This window comes from Schistocerca gregaria, unplaced genomic scaffold (genome assembly GCF_023897955.1).
Source record: "Schistocerca gregaria isolate iqSchGreg1 unplaced genomic scaffold, iqSchGreg1.2 ptg001476l, whole genome shotgun sequence".
NCBI classification, from domain to species: domain Eukaryota; kingdom Metazoa; phylum Arthropoda; class Insecta; order Orthoptera; family Acrididae; genus Schistocerca; species Schistocerca gregaria.
The window spans coordinates 27,501-35,000 of NW_026062769.1; the positions used below are offsets into that span (position 1 = coordinate 27,501).

The following is a 7,500-nucleotide window of genomic DNA, read 5'->3' on the forward strand; positions in this document are numbered from 1 at the left end:
GAGCCGAGTGCTGTGGACCCTGCTACCCGCAGGAGAAACGTGCGCCGGCTGATTGCCCATTGTAAGCGGATGCTACGGCGGCACCACCTCCACGCGGTTCCCCGTGGGCACTGGACGGCAGGTCGCGAGACCTGAAGCCCGGTGGCTAAGAGTGCTCCTCTGTGGATATAGAGGGTCCGTTCCCCCGCACAATGGTGACGGTGTGGGGGTAGTTTTTCCAAGACCGCTTCCTGCGGTGGCGACGCTGGGGTAGAGTCGACCACTCGCCCATTGTGGAAGGTAAACATTCTGCTGTTCATCAGTACTTTACTAATAGTTCAGTCGTCTCACGGCACTGCTTAGTAATTGATGCAGGGCCACATAGATAGATGATACATGCGAATGTCCCTATACATGCAGTAAGTTCGTCGTGGGCGCTGGCCGGCAGGCCGCGAGACGTGACGCCCGGCGGCAAAGAGTGCTCCTCTGAGGATATAGATGTTCCGTTCCGCCGCACAATGGTGACGGTGACCGCTGCCTGCGGTGGCAACGCTGGGCACAGTCGATACTCGCCGTGTGGTGGAAGGTAAACATTATGCGGTACATCAGTACTTTCCTAATAGTTCGGTCGTCTCACGGCACTGCTTAGTAAATGATGCAAGGCCAAATATAGATGATTTATGCGAATGTCCCTATACGTGCTGTAAGACTGGGCACACAACGTGAATCGCACGTCAGCCAGACACTCGAACATGCACCACTCTCGGCCTGCAACGGAGACACACAATACGTAAACATCTGGAATGCGACAATGTCGAGTGCATCCTCTCTGCCACATTGCACCGTCGACACTATGATAACCAGAGCAGTAGGTCCACCTATAAAAGCACAATACCCCACTCCTCCGACAACTACCATTGCTCAGATAAATCAACACCACCAACACACATCCTACACAGAGGGGCACCAAATATCATCCCCCGCCCTCGTGTTATACCACATGAAAAATTGCAGAAGTGAGAGACACACATCCGCCAGCCTCTTGCTACAAGCATCGAACCGACGTGACGTATCTGACGGTGACTCAGGCATCCGTGTACTGCCACCACTATCCACCCCCCCCCCTCTCTCTCTGCCCCCTTCCCACACAATACCAAATTTAACCAACTTTATCGCTTAACCTAACTGTGGCTGTACCAGTTTATCGCTTAACCTAACTGTGGCTGTACCAGTTTATCGCTTAACCTAACTGTGGCTGTACCAGTTTATCGCTTAACCTAACTGTGGCTGTACCAGTTTATCGCTTAACCTAACTGTGGCTGTACCAGTTTATCGCTTAACCTAACTGTGGCTGTACCAGTTTATCGCTTAACCTAACTGTGGCTGTACCAGTTTATCGCTTAACCTAACTGTGGCTGTACCAGTTTATCGCTTAACCTAACTGTGGCTGTACCAGTTTATCGCTTAACCTAACTGTGGCTGTACCAGTTTATCGCTTAACCTAACTGTGGCTGTACCAGTTTATCGCTTAACCTAACTGTGGCTGTACCAGTTTATCGCTTAACCTAACTGTGGCTGTACCAGTTTATCGCTTAACCTAACTGTGGCTGTACCAGTTTATCGCTTAACCTAACTGTGGCTGTACCAGTTTATCGCTTAACCTAACTGTGGCTGTACCAGTTTATCGCTTAACCTAACTGTGGCTGTACCAGTTTATCGCTTAACCTAACTGTGGCTGTACCAGTTTATCGCTTAACCTAACTGTGGCTGTACCAGATTATCGCTTAACCTAACTGTGGCTGTACCAGATTATCGCTTAACCTAACTGTGGCTGTACCAGATTATCGCTTAACCTAACTGTGGCTGTACCAGATTATCGCTTAACCTAACTGTGGCTGTACCAGATTATCGCTTAACCTAACTCAATTTGTCCCTTAACCTAACTCAATTTGTCCCTTAACCTAACTCAATTTGTCCCTTAACCTAACTCAATTTGTCCCTTAACCTAACTCAAGTTGTCCCTTAACCTAACTCAATTTGTCCCTTAACCTAACTCAATTTGTCCCTTAACCTAACTCAATTTGTCCCTTAACCTAACTCAATTTGTCCCTTAACCTAACTCAATTTGTCCCTTAACCTAACTCAATTTGTCCCTTAACCTAACTCAAGTTGTCCCTTAACCTAACTCAATTTGTCCCTTAACCTAACTCAATTTGTCCCTTAACCTAACTCAATTTGTCCCTTAACCTAACTCAATTTGTCCCTTAACCTAACTCAATTTGTCCCTTAACCTAACTCAATTTGTCCCTTAACCTAACTCAATTTGTCCCTTAACCTAACTCAAGTTGTCCCTTAACCTAACTCAAGTTGTCCCTTAACCTAACTCAAGTTGTCCCTTAACCTAACTCAAGTTGTCCCTTAACCTAACTCAAGTTGTCCCTTAACCTAACTCAAGTTGTCCCTTAACCTAACTCAAGTTGTCCCTTAACCTAACTCAAGTTGTCCCTTAACCTAACTCAAGTTGTCCCTTAACCTAACTCAAGTTGTCCCTTAACCTAACTCAAGTTGTCCCTTAACCTAACTCAAGTTGTCCCTTAACCTAACTCAATTTGTCCCTTAACCTAACTCAATTTGTCCCTTAACCTAACCCACGTTGTCCCTTAACCTAACTCAAGTTGTCCCTTAACCTAACTCAATTTGTCCCTTAACCTAACTCAATTTGTCCCTTAACCTAACTCAAGTTGTCCCTTAACCTAACTCAAGTTGTCCCTTAACCTAACTCAAGTTGTCCCTTAACCTAACTCAAGTTGTCCCTTAACCTAACTCAAGTTGTCCCTTAACCTAACTCAAGTTGTCCCTTAACCTAACTCAAGTTGTCCCTTAACCTAACTCAAGTTGTCCCTTAACCTAACTCAAGTTGTCCCTTAACCTAACTCAAGTTGTCCCTTAACCTAACTCAAGTTGTCCCTTAACCTAACTCAAGTTGTCCCTTAACCTAACTCAATTTGTCCCTTAACCTAACTCAAGTTGTCCCTTAACCTAACTCAAGTTGTCCCTTAACCTAACTCAATTTGTCCCTTAACCTAACTCAAGTTGTCCCTTAACCTAACTCAAGTTGTCCCTTAACCTAACTCAATTTGTCCCTTAACCTAACTCAAGTTGTCCCTTAACCTAACTCAAGTTGTCCCTTAACCTAACTCAAGTTGTCCCTTAACCTAACTCAAGTTGTCCCTTAACCTAACTCAAGTTGTCCCTTAACCTAACTCAAGTTGTCCCTTAACCTAACTCAAGTTGTCCCTTAACCTAACTCAAGTTGTCCCTTAACCTAACTCAAGTTGTCCCTTAACCTAACTCAAGTTGTCCCTTAACCTAACTCAAGTTGTCCCTTAACCTAACTCAAGTTGTCCCTTAACCTAACTCAAGTTGTCCCTTAACCTAACTCAAGTTGTCCCTTAACCTAACTCAAGTTGTCCCTTAACCTAACTCAAGTTGTCCCTTAACCTAACTCAATTTGTCCCTTAACCTAACTCAATTTGTCCCTTAACCTAACTCAAGTTGTCCCTTAACCTAACTCAATTTGTCCCTTAACCTAACTCAATTTGTCCCTTAACCTAACTCAATTTGTCCCTTAACCTAACTCAATTTGTCCCTTAACCTAACTCAATTTGTCCCTTAACCTAACTCAAGTTGTCCCTTAACCTAACTCAATTTGTCCCTTAACCTAACTCAAGTTGTCCCTTAACCTAACTCAAGTTGTCCCTTAACCTAACTCAAGTTGTCCCTTAACCTAACTCAAGTTGTCCCTTAACCTAACTCAAGTTGTCCCTTAACCTAACTCAAGTTGTCCCTTAACCTAACCCACGTTGTCCCTTAACCTAACCCACGTTGTCCCTTAACCTAACCCACGTTGTCCCTTAACCTAACCCACGTTGTCCCTTAACCTAACCCACGTTGTCCCTTAACCTAACCCACGTTGTCCCTTAACCTAACCCACGTTGTCCCTTAACCTAACCGACGTTGTCCCTTAACCTAACCGACGTTGTCCCTTAACCTAACCGACGTTGTCCCTTAACCTAACCGACGTTGTCCCTTAACCTAACCGACGTTGTCCCTTAACCTAACCCACGTTGTCCCTTAACCTAACCCACGTTGTCCCTTAACCTAACCCACGTTGTCCCTTAACCTAACCCACGTTGTCCCTTAACCTAACCCACGTTGTCCCTTAACCTAACCCACGTTGTCCCTTAACCTAACCCACGTTGTCCCTTAACCTAACCCACGTTGTCCCTTAACCTAACCCACGTTGTCCCTTAACCTAACCCACGTTGTCCCTTAACCTAACCCACGTTGTCCCTTAACCTAACCCACGTTGTCCCTTAACCTAACCCACGTTGTCCCTTAACCTAACCCACGTTGTCCCTTAACCTAACCCACGTTGTCCCTTAACCTAACCCACGTTGTCCCTTAACCTAACCCACGTTGTCCCTTAACCTAACCCACGTTGTCCCTTAACCTAACCCACGTTGTCCCTTAACCTAACCCACGTTGTCCCTTAACCTAACCCACGTTGTCCCTTAACCTAACCCACGTTGTCCCTTAACCTAACCCACGTTGTCCCTTTGCCTAACATAGTTCACTGCTCGGAATCTCTGGTGTCGTTGTTATCCTCATGTAGATGTCTTGCGAGTGTTGCTTACTTTCCACATATTCCTGCTATCCACTGTCAATTGTACTGCAATAGGACTATATCGCCGACCCCCCCCCTCCCCCCCCTCTGTCCCCCTCTGTCCCCCTCTTTGTGTCTCTGTCCTCTCAAGCTGGTCGGTCTGGCGTTTGAGTGTTAAATGAGCCTCGCAGCTGTTCAGTTGCATTCAGATGTCGACGCCCTCAGTGTACGTCGTGGTATGGTCTGTGTCCATTGTCCGCTGATGTCGTACGCGTAACCCACACGCTGTACCGATCATCGGTCGTTACGTACAGAGTGAAGTAGTGTGATACGTGTGACCGTACGCTGGCTGTGCCCAACGGTGTCGAATCTCAATTTCCATATGTTGTGCTTGATGCTACTTGTCTCGTCTCCCAATAACAGCTAGGTTGCACTGTGGTACGCCGTAGAGGCGTGTGGGAGGAACGTACGAACGCATTGTATGTCACCCTGGGTCGCTGGGGGTGGTGGTGCGGTGAGTCAGGTCAGGTCAGGTCAGCGTGAGCCGTCTGATGTAGTGACGCGTGTATTCCGACTTTGTCGTATTGCCTCACACAAAGTGCTACCCTGGTGGACCGCGTTCCATATCTGGGACATGCCGCAGATGCCGGTTGACAGTGGATCGCGGAAGGTACATCGCATACGTGCGCGGGCCACCTTCCACGTGTTCTCTTCTGCACATGTCGCAGTGTGTATGTGGTCTGATGTAGCGTGTCGTGACACATGACATCCTGGCATGCAAGAATTGTTGAATTCGCAAATGTAGGTGGACATCTACGTTTACTGCCCAAGATACGCAAATGAACTGGAAATCCGTTGTTGAGCGGTTGTTCACGCTGGAGGTGAATCTGTGATGGCGACGATCGGTACAGCTATTAACCGGTTGTTTCAGCGGTACCCGCCACATCCACACGCGTGACTAGGCCCATGTGGGTATGAAGCGATACGCGGCGGTGGCTTGGTGGGACTGTTCCCGGCCGGTGAAGGGGGGCCGCCCGGCGTGTTGGCCGCGCGCTGCGTGGGCGCACGCGCAACAGGCGGCTGGTGGGGGGCGCCGAGTGGCAGGAGCGCCAGCCGACGGGCCCGGCAGGCGGCGCAGCTACGCTGCGGCGCACCCTGCACGCGGCGCCTGGCGTCCAAAGTTGGTTCAGCCGAGCCCGGTGCGAAGCGCGGTGGACATCTGCAGTGTGCTGGTCTGATTGAGGACTGTGTGCGTTGAGGATGCGCCGCCGCCTGGCACTCGGCGCCGCGACGCCGTCTGCTGCTCGGTCGCCCCAGCGGTTCTCGCAGGTGGTTTGTATCGCAGTTGTGCGGACGTGTTGGCGCGTGCGCTGTGCTGGGAGAGTTCGCTTCTGCACCCAAGTGGGGCTTTGCCCTTGTGTGGCGCTGGCGTTGGAGCTGCCGGTCACCATAGGTGGCGCGTGTTGTCTCCCGCCGGCAATGCCACGACAGCACGCTCCCGGGCCTCTGTCGGCAGCGGCAAGCTCAGTTGGGAGCAAGGGTGTTCGCACTAAAACCGTCTACTCGCCTAACTCCGGGCGATTGCGCCTCTCTCGAAACCGACCAAGTACCTAGGACGGCGCTGCGCGCCGCCGGGACCTGAGAGGGTTTCGAGGTGTATCGTGCAGGGGAGCTCGGCCTCCTCCTGTTTGCAGAATAATTGAGCGGACGCTTGCGTGTTCGCGCGGGCCCCCGGGACACACTCCCGGGCGGCCGGCTGCTCAGCTCTAGTTGACGCAGCTCCCTGGTTGATCCTGCCAGTAGTCATATGCTTGTCTCAAAGATTAAGCCATGCATGTCTCAGTACAAGCCGCATTAAGGTGAAACCGCGAATGGCTCATTAAATCAGTTATGGTTCCTTAGATCGTACCCACGTTACTTGGATAACTGTGGTAATTCTAGAGCTAATACATGCAAACAGAGTCCCGACCAGAGATGGAAGGGACGCTTTTATTAGATCAAAACCAATCGGATTGGCTTGTCTGGTCCGTTTGCCTTGGTGACTCTGAATAACTTTGGGCTGATCGCACGGTCCTCGTACCGGCGACGCATCTTTCAAATGTCTGCCTTATCAACTGTCGATGGTAGGTTCTGCGCCTACCATGGTTGTAACGGGTAACGGGGAATCAGGGTTCGATTCCGGAGAGGGAGCCTGAGAAACGGCTACCACATCCAAGGAAGGCAGCAGGCGCGCAAATTACCCACTCCCGGCACGGGGAGGTAGTGACGAAAAATAACGATACGGGACTCATCCGAGGCCCCGTAATCGGAATGAGTACACTTTAAATCCTTTAACGAGTATCTATTGGAGGGCAAGTCTGGTGCCAGCAGCCGCGGTAATTCCAGCTCCAATAGCGTATATTAAAGTTGTTGCGGTTAAAAAGCTCGTAGTTGGATTTGTGTCCCACGCTGTTGGTTCACCGCCCGTCGGTGTTTAACTGGCATGTATCGTGGGACGTCCTGCCGGTGGGGCGAGCCGAAGGGGTGCTTTCGCGTCCCGAGGCGGACCCCGTTTAAATCCTACCAGGGTGCTCTTTGTTGAGTGTCTCGGTGGGCCGGCACGTTTACTTTGAACAAATTAGAGTGCTTAAAGCAGGCAAGCCCGCCTGAATACTGTGTGCATGGAATAATGGAATAGGACCTCGGTTCTATTTTGTTGGTTTTCGGAACCCGAGGTAATGATTAATAGGGACAGGCGGGGGCATTCGTATTGCGACGTTAGAGGTGAAATTCTTGGATCGTCGCAAGACGAACAGAAGCGAAAGCATTTGCCAAGTATGTTTTCATTAATCAAGAACGAAAGTTAGAGGTTCGAA

The 7,500-nt window shown here is 49.6% G+C and overlaps 1 non-coding gene across 1 annotated transcript in view; it reads left to right on the plus strand.

The window, feature by feature from the left end:
* Window positions 1–6,425: 6,425 nt before the first annotated feature.
* The window catches only part of LOC126332520 (small subunit ribosomal RNA), a 1,893-nt gene continuing 818 nt past the window's right edge, over window positions 6,426–7,500 (plus strand). Inside the window, exon 1 of the ribosomal RNA XR_007563767.1 lies at window positions 6,426–7,500. This exon is cut by the window's right edge and continues 818 nt beyond it. This is a non-coding gene — a ribosomal RNA (small subunit ribosomal RNA).